Raw genomic sequence first — 22,067 nt, 5'->3', positions numbered from 1 at the left:
ACGATGGAATATAATACTTTTACTGAAGTAAACTTAATAGAAATATCCACTTACTATGAAGAATAAAAATATTAGGAAAAATATTAGGAAATCATATTGTTATTAATTGTCTTGTTTATAGTCAACTGTTTTAACCAACACCATCTTCCATTTTAATAAAAACACTGAAACAAGGTTTTAGAGAAGACAAAAAACATATAGAGTTTAAAATTAATGCATTTAAAATATTTTAATTGTATAATATTAAAATTAATGCATATGTTAATTTAATTTTTATAATAGATAAATCCAGTGCATAATAAAACAGTTTCAAAGCATATTACTTTAAAGACAAAGTAATAAATATTCTTTTGGGCTACATTTTTATAGCCTCACCAGAACATGCATTAGTTCAGCTCCTTGCTGTAATTTTTGTGAATATTTAAGAATTATCTCTAAGACAGCATAGAGACACTCACACTTGCATGCAATACAGGCTATAATTATTTTTGTAAGTAATTTTTGCTAATGTTAAGAACAGTATTTAGTATTTATGTTATATCTACAAATATCCATAAGTCTCTGTCTTGCTCAGTTTTTCAGTCTATATTTATCAAACTAAAGATACAGAGAACCTTCTACTTTGAATTGTACAAAGTGTTTATCTAACTATATTTACACTCTTTTCAAGTAGTTGTTGGGTTTAGAAATCCTGGTGCATTTAAGATCTGATCTTGACTAGTAATTACACCAAATTACTCTGAATCCCTTTCATAGCTTATTTGTGAACTTTTGAAATTATAATTCATGATACCGAAGAATTTATATTTTTAAAATTTATTTTATTTGATTTTTATTTTAGACCAAAGCTAGAATGCAAATTTTGGTAGTAATAGTGTTACTGTGCCTTGTGCCAGCCAAACACAGCTAAACAGATCAATTACCTAAAAGATAATATCTGAGAAAAGACCAGAAGACTTCTTTGGCCCAGCATAAAGTGCATCCCAAGCATAAACTATTGTTTAAGTACAGCTTGAACAAAATGAAAGCTTTCCAAATTAATTTTTTTTAATTTTAAATACTGCTTGGATTTACTTCAAATTCTATTTAGCACTCAAATTCACTCCTGGTGTTTTCATTATGTTTTTTACAAGTACCATACTTTAGGCAATGAACTAGCACAAGGAGAAAAAAACATGCCAGTTTTGATAGAGTTCACCTTTTGTGACCTGTTGAAATGCTCTTTGTTGAAGGAGCATTTTGATTTTGCATTACTACAATTATTTTCATTCAAGGTGTCAGAATTTCTTAATGGCCCCTGTGAGTCTAGAAACAACTCCAGTCTGCAATCAAACCCTGCAATATGATCACAATCATACAAGGAAAGTTTCACCTTAAACTTTTTTAAGAAACTATAGTGCCTCTATTTCTCTTTTCCAACACACAACAAAAATGAAGTAAGCAGATTTACAACATTTCAATGATTTTATATCATTAGCAATAGTTAAATGATTTGCACAGTCCAAAGCTCAGGGACATAAAGTTTTTGCACAAGAATGGACACAAAAGGAATTTCCAACTTCTATTAATCTAATAATCTACTCAAGATAAGGGCAAAGTTCTACTGCTGGGGTCCATGTTAGCAAATTTATGGAAGAACTTCTGCCTGTGGGACTTGCTTGCTTGGTTGTATGGGATTTTTCTAAACGTACTCATACTTAAAAGCAGAAACACAGTTAGAAAGTTTCATCCCAAAAGTAATTTTCAATTTTAACCAAACATCTTCTAATGATTACACTGAAATTCATGTTTAAAAGATGAACTACAGTATTTTCTGAACAGTATCATGCATCTTTGACTAATTTCAACACAGAATATTAACAAAAAGAATACATATTTTAATTATAAGGAGACCACAAAGATGCAAGTAAATGTCATGAACCTAGGACTGATACAAAGAACCATAATACAATTAAAAGGATTTATTTCCTTTGGGGTTTTATATAGATATGAATGCAATTGTCTTTTTGCTCGTGCCTATATAGATAAGGGACAAGAAAAGTTCTTTCAACCCAAGGTTTTCACTTTGGACTTAAGGATACTGGAGCCAAATATCTCCTTTGTTAATTTGTATTGTACCCTAATAGTTTTCAGTTTCCCCAAAACATCTAAAATCTTTGTGGATCTTACAAACATTACCTGTTATAAATAAGGAAGAAGAGAAATATCCTTTCAATCATTTCCTGTGGAACAGAACCAAGTGCTGTGTGGAACATATTTTTTAATAGTAAAGGATACCTTTGATGAGTTATTGCTATTATTATCATTACTGCTATTGTTGTTGTTGTGAACTGCAATTGTATTCCATCAGATCAACATAACACCAATATACTACAGATTAAATGTAGAAAACTGCAACAGAATTAAAAGATTCCAAAGCCAAATGTGGGGTTTACATACACACATATACATGTGATCCAGCTCAACATCTTAGGTGATAGAAAAGCCTATGAAGAAAAGGCTGATGAGTGATAAACGAACTGTGGGGATTCTTCCAACAAACAAGACATATCTATCTTTTTCTTCTGCCACATTAAAGTTTGTGAAAAATACGTTTTTTAAAAAGCAAGCAAACAAACTTTTTTAACAATACTGGACAAATTGGAAGACAAGGCATTGTGACTGCTGGAAAATCCTTTTTAGCAATTAAGGATTCAAAAGTGAGATAAGCAGCAGAATATGCCAGAGAGCACCGAACCAAGGATGCACTGCAATCAACATTTCAGGTACTTCTTAACTTTTCATGTTTTGGCTACACACATGATATAGGAAATACACTTTACACTGAATAATGATGGATGGAATAGGTTTGTTCAAAGAGGAACAACTTCTGAACAAAGATTTTTCCGGCCTTCAGAAGTTAATGCCTGCAGGAATGGATTCATTTTTTCCCATTGCTCCAGTTCATCTTTACCTTGACTATCACATCTAGCAGCAATAGAGTCCTACAGAACAATAGGTCAAGATCTGTTCCATGACAAAAATGAGACAATCTTGACAGTCTAACTCAGGGAGAACTTTCATATGGAAATAGCTAGTCTGCCCTTAGAACTTTGTGTTTTAGTTTAAAGATATAGGGTCAAAAAGCCATCTCCACAATTCTAAGACTACCAATTGTGCAAAAGGAAAAGGAAAACTAGGCACTAAATCCAAATTGCATATTTGCAGAAAACAAGAACCTAATCCACAAAATGTTCCATATATTCAAATAATGTACACAAAAAGCAATTATAATCTCTGCTCCATTTCATGACATTACCCACTAAAGCAAACTCCTATCTGCTCAGGCTCTCAAACCATGAACAAATACTTCCGTTAATACAATTTCTCCATCTTCCACTGTTAACAAATTAAAAATGAACAAATAAGAGAAACTAAAATAAATACATGGCAAAACTCTGATAGAAGGTCTAATTATTAAACCTTGAAACATAATGCAATAAGGTCAGACATAACCCAAACTAAACTGCCTGCACTGTGTTGATTATGCAGACTTAAACCCTGCAGAATTATTACTTCCTTCAGTATCATGAAAACCATAATTTAATTTCTTCTTGGATAAAACTATTATACCCTCCCACACTGGTGCTAGGTATGTACTGAAGCAGAAGAAATGGATGGATACTGACTGAACATAAAGGCTGACATTTTGGTGTCCAACATCTTTCATACTTCCTTGAGGGACACCTTCTTACCGAGACAACTTCAGACAAAAAATATGAAAGTCAGCTGAGAAAAATTGTGTAGATTGCTACATTTCTGTGTATACACAATTTTTTTTTTGTGTATACACAAAATTTTTTTTAATAAGGAAAATGTAGAAGATCAAACACTGCCATAATATGGAATGAGGATGTTAGAAAATTTAAACATATAAATTCTTACATTTACATGTCACTGTACAAAGTGAAGTTTAGATATCTACTCTGCAGAAACATGACTGCAAAGACCCAAGTATAAACTGTTTTAAAGACATTATAATGTCTTTAAAGTATTACACAATAATTTTGGGGTGGGGAATGGTACCGATGGATATCTTCAAACTCAGTGAATACATGACTACTGAATAACCAGTAGTTACAAATGAAAGGACACTCTGATTTCTTCATTTAAATATAAATACAATTATAAGAACAATTGTATACCGGGATATTAGAGAGAGTAAAAATGGTTCTGACTCTTCCTTCCCATTGGACTTCAGCTATGAAGAGTGGCCTGCCAAAGTGAGAGATGGATGGTAGGAAATTGTCCATTTCCCAATAGAAATATTTAACAGGCAAAACACAAAATTTCTTTTCCCTTGGAAAACAGAAATTCCAAGAGAACATGGTAAAGAAAGGACAAGATTACCAACAAATTACATCTAAATAATTATGTCTAAATAAGAGAAACATTAAACTCTTGCTGGCTAAAAGTGCCACACATTTATTCCATATACTGGCTTTCCTAGAACGCAAGAAATTTTGAAATGTATCTGAATTTTCCCATGTGGAGTATATCTGATCTCATCCCATGTGTGAACCTCATCTAAATTAGTCAGCTAACTTACAATCATCAGCAGAGATAGGAAGGCACTTCATAGGTGACTCTAAAATAGATGTGGAACTCTCATAAATTGGAAGGAATTGCCCTACGGAGCTGCCATTTCTCTCCACTACCAACACTGGGATTCTGTGATTAGTTTAGATTATAGACCTAATGTCAAACTTAGAATAAATAATATTAGGTGAGATAAATTTCTCCCATGGTTTGTAAGTACTCACTGGGTATTTCTGTAAAACATTGTAATGATAAAATAGGCAAAAGCAGTATTTATTGTTGGGATTAAAAGATCTGAGAAGCAATATGAAGCTAAGTGGCTGTTGCAGAATCCTACTTCCTTCTGCTGTGTTAATGCCTGTAAAGAATTCAGTCTGATGTTGACAAACAGTCCTCCCAGATGATAAGATTTAGTGATAAAGAAACTTTCATACTGATAACATAAACAGAAAATGAAAGATAACATAGAAATTCAGACTTCACATCAAGATTTGATAAACAGCTTCCTCAGATTATCTCTGCATGCTGCAGCCCTGTCTCTTATGCTGGCACACATTACATTATCAAAATATACACCCCTTCATTTCTCAAAAAATGTAATAATTACAGGATATTATTTCCACTATTCAGAGTCATCAGAGGCTGAAAGACAATCTAGTTTTGTATTCAAGTAAGATGAAAGACACTCCTAAATAAGGTTATAACAGCTGAACTTTTTTCCTACCTAAAAGGCACTTTATCTATTAAATTCAATATGCATATTCCACTTCTTTATTCAATTCTGTGCTTGTGTACACATATGAAGAAAGACATAGCACACAGAAAAACCCAACATTAATAAACTCCAGGAAGTGAAGGAGAGAATGTGGAGGAGGGAACTGTTATTTAACTTACAGTTTTACTCAACATGCAAAGCATTTTCATAATGATTCATATGGACATTATTAAGAAATTGAAATATTGAATATTGAAGTCAATGAAAGAATGGAAGAAAATTAAGAGACATAGACAAGAGACAAATTACATGTTTCAAAATTAAATTTAAAAAAAAAGATTAAAAGTAATTGGCACAAAGACCTATAGTACTGCAAAGTAATTTTCAACATAAATCTTTGCAGGATTGAGTTATCCTACAAACTGTGTGAAACAGCAGATTTCTAGACAACATCTTTCAAAACTCTGATTTTTAAAAGCCTGCCTAGATTAAATGGACAGGAAGAAAAATTAGAAACAGAAGTGAAGGGAATGAGGTGAGAGAATTTGTCAGGAAGAGTTGAATGATTAAATTCTACTACAAAGAGAAGCATTGCATGACAATATGGTTTTGTTTGTCAAGCTACATTAAGGAAAAGCCATTTTTTGTCACTTGCTAGAATTGAATTTTCCTTTCAACCCCACGTTTCAGCCTTCTTAGTATGCCTTCTTCTGACATCTTATTATGACTTGATAAATTAAGGAGTTTCCCATTAGGAAAGCTGCACCTGTTACGGAAAGTGCTCTGATCATCACAGAGCCACAGAAATGGGGAGGAACATCACAAACTGAGGTTGTTCAACTTCCCACTCAAAGCCAGGCTACTGTCAGCCCCAGATCAGGCCAGCAGTGCCCTTTCCAGGGTAAGTTTTGTAAACCTCCAAGAGTGAGCATTCCACAGCCAGTCCAGAAAATTTGTTTCAACACACCATTGCTAACACAATGAATTTTTTCTAAGGTTCAATCTGAGTCTCCCAAGGTGCAGATTCCACTTCTCCTTTCATTCTGAAGTTTATAAACAGAAAAATGTCCTGCATGCAAGACATTTTTCACCTTTCCTAAATAAATTAATAACTTTATACTGAGCTATTTGAATGACTGCAGAACTTAATATGATGTTCATGGCATTTACCATTCATGCCTATGTGTATAACAGATATATCAGAGACGGAAAATGTGCTGCTAAAATGATAAGATTTTTTCCAAATTTCTCTAAGTTTTTTATTTCTTACATCTACAGTAGAGCTGGTTTTGCTAGACAATCTACCAGTTAACCAACTGGCTGGTCTCCAGCCTAATAAAAATGATAATAAAATTTTTATAAGGCTACAAAAGCTGAATTGTTAAAACTTATGCAATGTTTTGTTCATTTTAGAAATCAAATACTTGGTTAGAGAAGGCAAAACATGCCCTGAATTTTGCATAAAGATCATGCCATTCAAAATAATGTATGCAAAACCCATTGTGAGATGACAAGAAAAGGGCAAAGCATTTTCTTAAACATGAAGAGAGTAATTTCCCAAAGTTTATTGTTATAAATGTAGAGCATGCTATAAAGCTGTTGGAGCTGTGAAATAAAAAATTTTGTATTTGCAATGGCACTTTTCTTGATTACTGTGGATTAGCATATTTATGAGGTTACTCAGCCTCAGGTTTAAACCCACAAATCAAAGGTTTATATCGGCATGGGTAATGGATTACACAGGAGTCTCTGGCCCACGATATCCCAGAGGTATCTGTCTTTCAGAAGATTTATGTATATAATACCACTTTGTAGAAATTACACTTTCTGATCTGTTGCGTGGTGCTCGGTGATTCCCCTCTCTAATGTCTAAAACAACCAAAAAGCAGCAGTCTCAGTCAGCAGAGGAATTCATTGATGCATTTTCTTGTTCTCCTCCTCACCTTTTGATAAGGCCATGAAAGACAGAGGCTCTAATTCCTTGATGTACATAGCACTGCTACAATGAGAGAAGTCACTGTGAGCATATTTAATGCAATTACTTCTGAAAAGAGGAAGGAATCTGCATTCCAGCAGTTACCCACAGCACAAATACCTGAATTTTGTTCATCCTATGAACAGCTCTCTGATAGAATACAGATAAAATTTTTTAAAGTCTCACTTTTTTCTCCACAGGTGAGTACTGATTACATTACTATCAGTGGTAAATACCTACTGTCTTCCTTTTGGCTTCAGAGAAACCAGAATTTCAGTGCAGAATACTAAGACAAGAAATTTAAATGCTTAGTCCAGCCTCTTATTAAAGACTAGACAAAAGAGAAGTCAGATAAGCATTTTCAAGACTGTGTGTGCCCAAGTTAATCTTTTTGATCATCATTGAGAAATTATGACAATGGAAGACACCAAAATCTCTTTAAACTCTACAGAAAAAAATGGTCCTCAGCTCTATTACTTCAATCTTTTACTCAAGATCCACATCTCATAGAAAAGAAAACCAAAACATGCAAAGAAGGGTAAGGGAGTGGGGTTTACATATGCATGACAATGAAGAGGACATATAATAACTGATATAATTTAGAAGAGCCAACATAAAAAAGTATGAGGAAAAAACTCCAAGACAGATTAAGCTCTCTGTATTGAATGTTTATTCCACTGGAGGAGAAGTGTGGGGGTTTAGATGTAAGGCATGATGTTTACTTATCTATACAAGGGCAAGAACATTCTAACAGATTTTCTGCTGAAAGAACAAGAGACCACACTAACGTTAAAATACTAATTCTTTCAAATAAAGGGGAAGTGGTTGACTAACCTAAAAAGCATGCAGCATACCAAGAAACTATATAACATATAAGCAAGAAAATAGTTCTATGTTTCTCCTTGAAGAGGTGATAAAAATGCACAAAGTGAGAACTGAGACTTTTACAAAATATTAAATTCTGAGGATTAACAGAATAAATTGTGATTCAATTTTTTAATGTTAATTTTACTCTCTTTCAGTTAACTTTTATCGATCCCTTGAAACTGCTATTATAGTTCAAGCTGTAATGAATTTGAAAAAAAAAAAAAGCAGATACAACTGTCAGCTTGAGACTTCACTCACCCTCATAGTACATTCTGTAGAGTCAGGATGATGGATCACTGACATATCACTGAGGATATGCTGTCACAGTCAGAAGAGTATTTGTAAAAAAGTGCAGAGAAATGTGTAATGGAAATGGCAGAAACCTTTTTAACAACTTGCAGGAATTAGGTTGGGAAAGGTGGATGAGTAACTGGGTTTCAGGAGGACTCAGAATGTTGTGAAACCGAAGAGCAGGGCCTGCTCAGCTGAAGCTGTTTTCCTAGAAACAAGCCCATGCTGCCTTTTTGGCAATGACATGCTGGACTACACTGATATGAACTGGCAACAGTCATTCCCAGGAAACTACAGCATTTGTACCAAAAGTTTTGAAACTGAAATGTAGAAATGAGAGTGAAATGAATGAATGCACCACCTAGAACTGTGATCTGGAGGCTCCCTGCAAAGCTCAGAATGAGCTCATGGACAAGCAGCAAGGAACTTCAGTCAGATTTATTTTGATTCATACAGGCCCTATTGTTGAAAAGAAAACAAATATTTAAAGTTGTCAGGACTGAGTGTAGTTTTTATTCTCACTTTTTAAAAACTGGATTTTCCAGTATAATTTCCAGAAGCTCTAACTGTTTAATCAGGCTTGTGTAAATCCACAATAACCATTTGTCTGTTGAACAGCTTTAACAAAATCAAAATCCAAAGAAAATAAACACTTTTGCAACTAGAGCACTCATGCCTTCAGAGAGGAAAATGGAAATACTTTTCAAGAGCCCTACATAATTATGATGCTGGCCTGCACTCTGTCAAGACATAGGTTGTGCCTTTTCCTTTCTCATGGTCAGTACTTCATACCAGCTTAGGGCAGAAATGTTAAGATCTGCATTTGGGGGTGATTGTTCAGCTATCAAGATTTTTTTTCATTTGAGTGGGAAGAGAGAGGGTATCTGCATAGATGAATTTGATCTCAAAATAGTGAATATCATCTTCTGGCAAAACAAGTATATGAGTCAGGGCAAAGATCCTACGTGCAAAAAACTCACATTCAGAAAGATAAACTCAGTTTCTGTTTCACAAACATTCACTTTGGAATTCTGAAATGCCTCATTTGCTGTTCTGAATCTATATGGCAGGGGAGTAAGGCAATAAGTAAGAAATTTATTTAGAAGGGTAAGTCTAGTAAAGATCAGGTATCTTCCAGCCTTCCTCTACACCTCAGAAAAATGATTTCTTCTTTTAACTAAGGAAACATTTCCAAGTGCAATCTGGCAAATTCAAGGAAATCCTCTAACAAAAACTTTGTTTCCTAAACAATAAAAGCTATAGAACATAGCTCTGCATGTCCTGCATGGACAGCTGTGGGCTCAAACACTGCTTTTAAAAAGTGTCCAAAAGATTTTTTAATAAGAGAACAAGGGAGATGATCCCAGAATATACCAGCTGAGGGAAAGACACATAAAAAAGTACCCGTGTTTTCAGACATCCCCAAAGGAAACAGAAGAAATTACTTATAAAAACATCAATTATTCACAATAATTTTAGACAAAATTTCAAACAAAATATGGGGGGTTCTGCAGAGAGCTAGGAAATTTGAGGTCTCTATTTTCTCCCATAGCTACCAGTTTTAAAAAATTGGATGAGCTGGCCCAAAGAACCATAAAATAGTTTTGATAAACCTTTAAAGGAAAAATTACTTTCCTAAAATTTGAAAAAAAGTAAAAAGGTTCTGCTTAAAAACAAAACAAAAAAAATATGTGAACACTTGGTTTAACCCTGAAATGTTTTTTCTGCAAAGTTTTAGAAACTAAAACAATTTTTCTCCCAAACTTTTCCCACAAAATCATCATATTTGACAAACTCCAATTATTTCACTCTATAAGCCTGACCAGGCTTTTTTAAGAGAGCTATGTGCAGGGCACAGAGGAACAAATACTTTAAAAGACAATTCTGACTAACTGGCTCCAAGTGCAGGAAGGTGTTGAAAAAGTGAAGTTAAGAAATTAAAATCATACTCTTTACTCCCTGCAGGGTGAACTCCTCACATAAAGATCTTAAAGGTATCTATCTTGCCAACAGTCATTTGTAAGAAATATCCTCAGAGTATTCCAGGAAAGATTTTCAGTATGTTTTCTGGGACAAAAATACAGCAGAAAGATGTCTTCACCTTAATGCAATGACCACAGTCAAAAAGAAGCATTGTTTTTTCTCCTCAATGATTACAGAAATTCCCCAGACCATTCCAACACCCCTTTTTCCAAATGAGAACACACTCATGGTTTTCACTGAGACAAGAACATACATATAAAAAATATAGATCTGTATATTTATTATTTCTGAGAACGAATGCTTAATTGGTTTCTAGCTGCAAGTAAGGGGTTTTTGCAATTATTTTATGCATCTGTAGAGGGCTTAATGCTGATTTATGTTGTTTACTGAAATCTTGACTTAGGCCTGGTGGGAAACAGTACAAGGAAACCACACAACGATATTCAAGGGTTACAAGTGATATCCACAAATGAGGTATTCTATACTGCAAAACTCTTTCAATACAAATCATTCTCAGCAATAATTTTTTTTAAAAAACACTAAGTTAAAAGTGGTTTATGCACCAATTGTCTTTTTAAACTTCAACCCAAACCCATTCAAAGTGAAAGGCAGGAAACTCCATTTAAACATAAGAAATATTTTTTTACGGCAAGGAGGATCAAAGATTGCAGCAGGCTGCTCAGACAGGTTGGGTATTGATCCTTAATCCTTGGAGATATTCAAAACCTGACTCAACAAAGCCCTGGACAACTTGCTCCAGCTGACCCTGCTTTGAGGGGTCAGACAATCTCCAGATGGTCCTTTCCAACTCCAGTCATTCTGTGATTCCAGAATAAGCATGATTATTTCCCATCTCACAGGTGTTAGTACAGGTTATTAGGCCTCTGTGTCAGTAGAGGAAGAAAAGACAGAAAAAGGATTTCTGAAAGATTTAATTTCCTCTCCATTGTTCCAAGGCTGGCAAGCCTAAAAGTGCTTACTTGAAACAACAAATGCTATCTAGTTCAATGTATTGTACCACACAGTATTATGCTTTTTCTTAATTTTAAAGCTTAAATTACGTCTTGCAAATGTCTGTTTATATCACAAGGAAAGAAAAAAGGTAGCAACTGACAGACACTCAAAATTTGCTACACCAAAAGTTCCTGAGATAAATGCCCTGATTCTGGTAATGATGACAAACACTTTGATTTAATATAAGCTATATATTCACTGCAGCACACTATTACAGTAGCACCAGTCTAATGTTTATAGTTGGTGAAGAGCACTTCTCTGCCTTTTCATTACTGGCCTGAAGAACTGCACTGAGAAGTGTTATCTACTCAATGATTCTATCTTTGGACAATGCCATTCATTTCATCTTCCAGAGCTTCCTTCCAGCCTCAACCACTGTGTGAGATAATACAATAATAAGCCATAGTTATTACAGTTTTTAAACGATCTTTCAAAAAAAAAAGAAGTTTATTCATTCTTAATTGCTACATTTCTAATCTTGGTCTTAAAAAAAACCAAAACCAATTGTTCAAATCTGCTTAATATCCTTCCAAAATTAACCAGCTGAGAGATTTTAAGTGTTCTGAAATTGAAGCTTAATGAATGTATTACAAAAAAAATCTGTTTTTCCAACCTTTTCACTAAAAACTATATAAAATACAAACTGCTGTCTGCTATAGTATTTATTTTATTAATTTTTTACTATTTATTAACTTTTTCTTTACTGTGATGAAAAATCTTAATGCCAATATTCAATCAAGGCTCTACCATAAACATTCCTGATGCCTTTTTCCTATGCAATGAAGAAATTCTCCTTATTTTCCCTTACATCTTATCTAATGAAATTCTGTCCATTGGTTTTAGTGACTTTTCAAGGTCACCAAATATTTGTTGTGCCACAATTTAAAAACCTGATAGGAATCAAAGATACCAGAACTCCAGGGCAATTTCAGGTCAACCTCTTCTTTATTGAAGGTTGATAGGTTTTGATCTGTTTCACGGGCGAAGACATTAGACCAATATTTCATCTGAACACCCCTTAAAGATGTTGGTATGAAATGTAAGAATTTCAATGGAAGTGAAAGGCAATTGAAACTCTCAAACTGAGGGAAAACTTTAATAATTTTCCATAATTTTTTCAACATAATTTAGCATGAATGTGTTTCCTACTTAAAACTCAAACTGCTGACAAATTCCAAGATCAAGTATTTAAGAACAATTAATATATTGTTTGGGATCCAAACTTTGAACAGATAAGAAAAATATTTGAATAAATTGTAATAAAATTGCATCATACACTCCTTAAAATACTCAAAACCTGATGTGTTTCCCGTAGATAACTGATATTCCCAGTTTCAGACTTTTATCCTACTAAATATTATTACGTCTAAGTACTTGTAGTTCATCCATAGGCAAAAATTATCTACTAAAGAACAGAAAATCTCTCAGAAATCTTTACTGCTGTGGATTGGACTGTCATAAAAAGCTGATTTTCTGAGAGTAGGTCTTGCACATTTTAATTATAATTGGAGATTTGCTTTGAGGAGCAAAGCCTGAGTTCAAAGATGAGGCTGCAGTCTGTAAGCAGATCAACAATTACAAACTGAGACTAGAGTTAAAAATCTCAGTTCTGGAACACTTAAAATTAACTTTTTAAATCTGCACTTTGTATAATCTCCAAAGCACTAGCAGCTCCATCAGACTGGAAGAATGAGAAACTGCATCAATTTGGCCAAGAGCAGAGCTCTAATCCATCTGTCTGGGAGTAAAAGTCTCACTTGATGGGTCAAGAAACACCTTACACCTGAGTACCTATTTCAGATGCAAAATTGCTGGGTTTATATATATTTTTCTATTAGACATCCAAAGGAGAAGCTCGCTGTTTTATAAAGAATAAAGATAATAGCTACATAAATGTTACAATATTTAACTTGTTGAAAGAAAAATTGCACCTTTATTTTTTGAAGTCTGTTCCAATGCTGCACTTATGTCATATAACTGAGCTTGGTTTAAAGTATAAGTATCCATAAAAAGGTGATATGATAATATCTTGTGCTAATGGTGCCATTATCAAGCTATAAAATGATGCCATTATTTTGCCCAACTGTGTGGCTTCATGCCCAAGGCCGTTGTTCCAGCTGGGAAGAACAACTCACAGTAATATGGCATATTATGAAATTTCCCTAAATATGTAAGAGGTTCCATAAATGGAATGCATTTATGCAAGCCACACTATTATGTAATAAAACAGTCTCCTGATTTATGTCTGAGAGTAGGAAATCATGTCAATCCATCCCTTTCTAGGACTCAAAAAACGAAATTTACATTTTGAAAGCTAACTAAAAGGGAAAAATAAGTTGATATGGACCTCATCCTCAAATACCTGCTATAAAAATTATTTCCCACACATTCTGGAAGCAAGCCAGTTGTCAGAATATAGGGTGACAAATGAGAAACAGGTCAGTGGTCAAAAACCAAAATTCCTTAAAACTCTTAAGGCAGCGTTCAATGCATAAAAACCCAGTGATTATAAATACAGCTAAATATGCCATCTGCAACATTTCTCCTTCATCTTGGCTCCTGTCTGGTTTATGTACACAAACCATAAGACACCTCTTTGAGCATTCTTGAGAGTCACCGAGTCCCAGCTTTGTCTCTCAAGCTCAAGAAAAGATGAGCTGACAGACCTGCAATGGCATCTTTACAAATTCATTATTAACATCTGGCCAGTTACTAGTTTTGTACTTCAAGCATGATCATTATTCTTCATGCTCACAAATTGAAACTGCAAAGGGAAGAATAATTCTTGGCATCATTCTCACATAAGAGGCAAATCTAAATTATGACATCAGTTGCAGATTGACTCAGTAGTAAATTACCAAATCCAATTTACTCAGGACCTTGTAATTTAGTTTCAATCTAATTTAATTTAATTTTAGCTGTGATATATAAATGTTGATTAGTAGACTATTGCATAAGAATGCAAAGTATTTAAGTTTCTTAAGTTACTAATATTTAAGCTACAGTAGTTTTGGGGAGGGGGGTTGGCATGCTTTTTTTTCCCAAAGGCAGAACTGAACAATATTAGGAAACACAAGAGCAAATGTTAATAAAATTAAATCTGCTATCCACGCCAATTAACTCTACAACATAAGTTTCTAGAATTGAAAATAATTCTCCCTTTGCAAATAAACTGAGCTAGAAATGTACTCCATAATTTATACACCAGGCCATACTGACATGGGCTTATCCTTGTCAAAGATACAGCTACAACTGCTGCTCTTCAGAAGTGATGGATACTTATGTTTGAAATTTAGATTTTTTTTATCATGTGATTATCACTCAGAGATCTTACAGAGTTCTCTGATCTTTTTGCTTTTGAGATCTTCCAGCACTGAATGAAAGCACAATGAAAGGACACTCTAAAGAACCATGCAAACATACACCAAAATGTCACCTGTTTTATTCCCCACTTTTGCTATGTTGTACTTCCTGGTCTTTACTTCAAGTCAGATGAACAGTAAAAACTAAGCTATGAGAAGCTGTACTTAACACATTTTCACAAATAAAAGAATGATAAAAATCAGGATAAACCTATCAGAAACTGTCATTTGCTAATTACATGGCTGTACTTACACTAAAGCTATAAAGGTCGATTAAAATAATTAATCTGGCAACTTAGCTAGAATTTTATGCTGCAATATTCACTAAAAATTTTAAAGTTGCCATGAAAACAGTATAAATTCTGCCCCTGGGCCACCTCCCTTGACCTGCTGGCAGCACCCTGCCTAACTCAGCCCAGGTCACCTTTCCCTTTGCAGAGCACGTTGCTGGCGCCTGGCTTTTCCTCCCCAGGTGCAAGATTTTGCAGTTCCCTCTGCTGAGCTCCATGAGGCTCCTGTCAGCCCATTTCTCCAGCCCCTCCAGGATGGCAGCACAGCCCCTTGGCATAGCTCAGCCTCCTCCTGGCTTTGTGTCCCCAAAGAACTTGCTGTCTCATTATCCAGATGAGTCCATAAAACCTCATAGCACTTTTCCACAAATTATTATTTCACTAACAAAGTGTTCCATAGGGACAACCCAAATGGACAGACCTAATTTTACCTTCGGATAAATAGAACTGTTACAATCTACTGCTCTGACACTGAGGTAATTCTGACTTGTACAGGGAAATGAATATGGATATGTATGGAAATAATTATGTAAAGGAATATACTCCTTACATATTTATATATACATATATATATATATATATACTTACATATATAAATGAAAAGTAAATGGCATCAGGAAAATGTACTACCAGGCCATATTCAGATTGAGATATCTGTATCTGCCACTCAGTTTATCTCTTCTCAATTTATTATCTTCCTAAGCCTACCACCAATTTCCTGACATATTTTATTTCTAGTACAATAAAATAGGCAAGGAGAAGGTATTAAATAAAATAGATTTAATATTGTTGAACAAGTTTATTTGAATACTGATGCAGTCCTTGTAAAAAATTAGTTCAGCCTTACAGTTAAATCTTTTTTGTAACTACATGAAATCTGGTTCTGGTGAAAGAAGGATTAGCAAATTCCTATTGCAGAAAACTGATGCTACTTTGCAGCCAATTTTTATGGTTGTGTGATGAGGAAAACCAATTATAAATCTATACTTTTAGTGTCATATGAATCTAATTTTTCTGGCAGACATGTCTCATACAAGGTCAGTAGATAAGCATTTTCTCAAAATGTCTTATAAGCTTCCTAAATCCATACAGTTTCGTTTTTTCCAACTGAACAAACATCAACTATCTTTTTTTCTTGAGAGAATAAAAAGAACAATAATTCCATAGACCATTTTTTTTTCTATTAACTGCACTCAACCCTTTATAAAAGATAATAGACCTTCTGCAGCATCACAAAGCAAAAATAAGGAGATCACATATAAAGTGATCTGTGAGTAATCAATATGCAATATTCAGGCTACTTATCAGAGCCCCCAGCCAGAGGAAGAATTTGGTTACATTGAGACATAAATACTAAGTCAATGATATGGGTTTGAAAACAAAATACACAAGAGACAGGAAGAAATAACCCTAAATTAACAGATCTCTAATGCTAAAGCTAGATTTTCTACAAAAACATACAATAATGCTTTTAAAAGCTGAGTTAAAAGGTTTGAATTACACATTTCCCAAGCGAAAGAACTTCTACTCAATTCTAAATAACAAGATTAAAAAATCCCTTTAAAAGGAAGAGAAAAAAAAATCCCTTTAAGGGGGAGGAACAGAAAAAACCCCAGCATTCCAATGCTGCTCCAGCAGAAGCCAAAGCAGCAGATGCTGTGGATGCTGTACCTGGCACACCCTGCAGAGCAGCACTGCTGACGTGTGGGCACCACCCAGAACAGCAGCTGCTGAAAGGCAGCTTGGATTCCTAACAGGGAAAAAAGCTGAGAAAGAGGAAATAATTTCCTTTTCTTGACTGTTTACAGGTTTGATTCAGGAAAGGAGGGCATCACAGTTATTCTTATGAATGGAATAATACTAAAAAGATGTTCATGTTTAACAGCCTTTGCTTGTGTGAAAGGGGAACTCTCTAAAGAAAATGGTTGGAAGTGAGACTGTTGATGGAATGGGAAGAGAAAAAGGCTCATTTGACAGCAGGAAAATAATACAAAGTCTACAAAGCTTTTTCTTGAGAAGATTTTAGCATGTAACTTCAGATTAGAAAAAGTAGATATGTAACTACACACGGTACAATGATGTGTAAATAAACCAGAGCCATTACAAATATTCTGTTTGTTCAGACAAGGGATTATTCAAAGGGAAACAAAATAATCAAAAAGGATATTTTTTTACACTAAACATCTACAACTGCTGCTCAGAAGATTAAAGAGACTTCTGTTCTGGAAGGCAAAAAGACTGATGAAGACAGAAAATTCCTTTGTTCTTCCTGTTCCTGAATATTGGAATGCTTCATTGAGGGAATAAATGTGTACATAAATATGGGACCACGTTATTACAGAAACACAGAATTAGAACATGGAATTTTAAGGGCTTAAGCTTTGCTTTGAAAATTTCCTTGAGGCTCTGAGGTGCCAATAGATCACTCTGACTACTGTGCAAGATGGAGCCCAATGGTACCAACCCCTGAAATTGAAACAAAAATAAAATTACCTCCTAATTAGGTAATTTAGGATTTAAAATTCTGATATATACTACACTCAGTATATAAATATATTATACTACACTCAGTTATATAAAAGTAATACTAGCTCTGATTTTGATGTCAACAAATTTTGGGTCAGTTCAAGGCTTTTCACAAGGTGTTTTATATGCACTTCATACCAGCTATCTTTGCAGAAAAAGGATGAAACAGAGCAACAGTTTACACCGTTAGGCAGTAAAGCTGTCAACATACATGAAAACCAAAATAGACAAGGACATAAGAAAAAGAATGTTCTATTTGAAAGTCACATTTGGTAGAAACACAGCACTCTTTTGCTTATCATGAATTTTCCTCACAGCTGCACTTTTACTAAGCCCAAAACTGAATTTCACCATATATAAGTTTAAGAGTTGAAATTAGACTTCTAAGATATTTCATTACAAAAACTGCCATCAATAAAATTATAATAACTCTTATCAACTCTCATAAAATTTCTTCTAGATGTTTCCATGTCTTTCCTTTTCTTCCATTAGTTTTTTCAGGATAAGAGCAACCTCAGCATAAGACCTGAAGGAGTCTCCACTCTAGTTCTCTTGAAACCTCTTAGCTTTAACCTCAGACAGCTTTTGTTTCTCTTTTGAGTTCTAGTGTGCAATTCTGAACCTCCTTCAACAACATTCTTATCTTCTCAGAGCACAGTAAAAGCCCAGTGAAGCAAAGATTTTTGAGGCACGGTGAAACAGTTTAACACTGCTTTTGTATATCCTGATGGACACAGTTATTTCTGGTCAGAGGTTAATCAAATATTACCTCTTGCAGCAGCTGGATATTTGCCATTTAACTCCCTAAAATGTCTGCTCCCTCAGAAAAGCACAAGGGCAGTTTTCCTCAGATTAAATACCCACTTTAAAATTTGCTGGAAAACATGTTTGTTTCATGCAAAGACAGATGAAATTTTACTTACACAGTAAGTAATAGGGGGAGAATAAATAGGGGGTTAATGGGGGGGGGGGGGGAACCATAAGAAACTGAGAAAAGTAATTAAAGCTACTCCTTCATTTTCAGCAGCATAACATAGCTTCTCTTCTTTGAGAATAGGCTCCTTTACATCGCTTACTAAGTCATGGTTTTATGCTGACTTGTATAAGGTTTTGACTAATAACTAAAAAACTATTTACATACTGAGATTAAAATAAAGAAAAAATCATAAAGGTAGGTCTCTATGTAAATTTTGCAGTGTGGCACTGAATCCCCCAGTACAACCTGCCATGGATTCAGCACCAGAGGACACACAAACCCAGAGAGCTCTCTGAAACTTCTCTCTCTATGAAGCAAATGAGGGTGGTCCCTTTGCACTTCCCAAGTGTATGTCTTCAGGGAAAGCAACCCCTTGAATTTTCTCCACTGCTTTTTAATAGCTGTAAAGAATTTATTCATAACAGGATATGAAATAAAATCGAAGATAAATAATGGCTGATATCACAAAAGTCATTGAGAGTACCCAGATGCCCCAACCTCTTCTGAAAACTAGCACCCAAATATCCAGATGACTTAAAAATGCTACATTTATGATCTGTAACTTACAGAATCTGGTAAGTGGGGATTTTGTTTTTCGGGTAATTTGTGAAAAAGAAGGGGGTGGGCCATTAGCAATTATCAACAGAAATATTGATTTTGTTGAAAAAAACAACCTACTGTCATAATTTCTTGTACTGTCATAATTTCTTGATTAAATAACTTCAGGAATTTCCTTTAATCTGTTTGGTAACAAAATGTCATTCATTTTGTGTCTGCTGGTCAACTACATTTTACAGAAACATTAATGTACAAATGTTCACATTAAGCGGTCAAGAAAAAGATTCTCCTTAGCAATATTTTCAGATCAAAGAAATAATTTTGCTACTGAAAGTTCAAAACACATAGTTATATTTTACCACAAGTGGCATATTGAATATGAAAGTTTATTTTATCTGCATGATTAAACCAAAAAAGAAGTGACAGTAACCACTGATTAATTTCTAAAATATTTCACAGAACTAAGACTGCAATAATATAATTAGTCAAAACAAATTCAGGGATCTCTTACCACTTCCGAATACTATTCTTTCATACTTTCTTTCTATTCCTAAAACAAAAGACAAAAACCCCCCACTAACTTTCAGAACAGAAGGTTGTAGCAATTTATCAATTCCCTGAACAGCAGGGCAAAGTAGTCAATTCAATTAAAGACCATGTACTAGACCAATTCTATTCTCGTTCCTTGTGGAGCAAAGAGCTCTAAGTGTCAACAAACTGGCAGTGAAAGAAGAGTCAATTGGTAAAAGACCAATTTCATTTGTTTTTAAACTGTTCACAGGAAACTTACAAAGCTGAAAAAGGACCTGTTTAATCCTCCTTTTCTGAAGCCCATTAACTGCTTTGTAGTAATCACTGCTTCTATGAAACTGTTAAATTGTCAATTCTTGATCCTTCATAACAATGTCAGAGATAATTGTAAACACTCCTCATCCCCACTACTATTTTCCCTCCACAATCCTTCAGGATGGCTTGTAGGACACCTATGTGTCATATCACAAAAAGGATGATTTCAATTATTTCCTAAGATGTCATCAGTGGATTCACTTTACTTTTGTTGTTAGAAATTGTTCACATCAAAAAATGTTCACATCAAAAAGGAAAAAAAAACCCAAGGAATATTGAAAGAGGAAAATAATATCACAGAAAACATAACAAAAGCACATCAAGTACAGCAGATGGGACATATCTGCTTCCCCAAAGAGAATCAAATCTGTCCAGAGAGGTGGTTATACAATTCCTTTCTTAAAATGTTTGGTTTCAGAGATTTTAAAAACTGCCTGTGCCACCTTTCCTTTTAGCTTGTCTAAACTATCTCCCACTGATAGTCAGTCCTGTTTGTTCTTCCTCCCATTCTCCATCTCCTTCCCCCATCATCACTCAAACAACCTCAGCTGCAGTATCACCCTTTAAGATTTCTTAACAAGTGAACTCACTTCAGGATTGTCTCAAGTCGTTTTTTCTAAACCTCTTTGCAATTTTTACTACCCTCTGAACTCTCAAGTTGAAACCAGGAAGAGCTGAGTAGAACAAAAGGACACTTTAAAAATTTTATTTAAAACACTGTTCTTCACGACAACAAATCCTGGTTTATGTCTTTGTATACCTTTTCATTTTGTTCTCTTTGTATCCTGAGTTCCTCTTTGAACACTATTAATACAAGAGGTGTCAGCTTAGCAGTAAAATTTTCAAAGTATAATATTATTTAGTATGATCATTTAAATAACTTGCTTTCACTATGTTGTAGGTTTAAAAAGCCTTTAAAAACCATAGCATTAGCATTGTATATAATTAATAACAACTGAATCTTTCCCTTTAGAAACCCTGAAAATGTTATTGCAATGATGGAGCATTTCCCATTAAGGCCTTTCTGTTAAAAAACACAATTAACCTTAGCACACCTAATATCATACTGTTAGCAAATTGTCACTACTGTATCTTCCATAATTATCAGTTTAAACTAAAAATACTAAAATAAAAGAATCCCTTCCACCACAATTTGCTTCATTACACCGCACTGACTGGGGCTGAACAAAGGTAATGTTTAAATATCATTAAAAGACCCCTAAAACAGTTTAAAAAATATGAGCAAGAATTTAAGCATAGGTTATTTTAGAAAAATAAAAAATCACTCACAAAGTACTTTGCACATAGTAAATGCAACTGCAGTAACTCAGTATTTGTGATAATAGAGACAGCATGTGAATGGACCCGAACAGAAATTGTTGGTTCAATACCAAGATATCATGCAATTTATCACTGTGAATGATAAACCATGCAAAAACATCCCACAAATGAAACACCAGTTAATGATCCTATAGAGTATTTGCAAACTCAGGAGTATAAATTCACATTGGTACTCCTATGACAAAGCATCTACACATTGCAATTAGGCACTCAGATTTCACTGGTTTCCTTAACTGATTAAATTCTATGATACTAGAATATAATTTGAATTTGTCACTTCCACCAAAATAAGTTTATTATTTCAGGTTGAATTTATTATTAATATTATTATCATCATCATCATCATCATCATCATCATCATCATCATTATTACTACTACTACTACTACTACTATTTTAAATTAAGTCCTGCCCCTTTTCCATCTGGCTACAACAGGTGTAGAATAAACAGCACTGAAGCAATTTCCTTGAACCACACCAGCCAAGCATAAAGAAAAATACAAATGGAATGTGAGGCATCTTAATGGAGTAACCAAAATTGTAACAGTAACAATGGTGCTGTGCAATTTAATCTTCTGACTGCAAAAGGATGTTTTGACAGACTAATAACTGCACCCTGCACTGTCATTCTACTGAAAGACTCAAGCAGAAGGTGAAGAGCCATTAGGGTGGCTGGGAGGGGACAGAAGATGAATTTAAACACAAAGAACAGAGCTTGCTTAGCCAGCTGAAAGGCTGACAGGCAA

The 22,067-nt window shown here is 34.4% G+C and overlaps 1 protein-coding gene across 4 annotated transcripts in view; it reads right to left on the bottom strand.

Moving 5' to 3' along the window:
* Nucleotides 1-22,067, bottom strand: part of ATRNL1 (attractin like 1) — a 432,739-nt gene that overhangs the window by 218,855 nt on the left and 191,817 nt on the right. The window lies entirely within an intron of this gene.

Source organism: Agelaius tricolor, unplaced genomic scaffold, assembly GCF_023055355.1.
Source record: "Agelaius tricolor isolate 1412-34295 unplaced genomic scaffold, bAgeTri1.0.p SCAF_22, whole genome shotgun sequence".
NCBI lineage: Eukaryota > Metazoa > Chordata > Aves > Passeriformes > Icteridae > Agelaius > Agelaius tricolor.
Note: the sequence above shows the minus strand (reverse complement) of the source record. Positions and strands in the feature narration are given on the sequence as shown.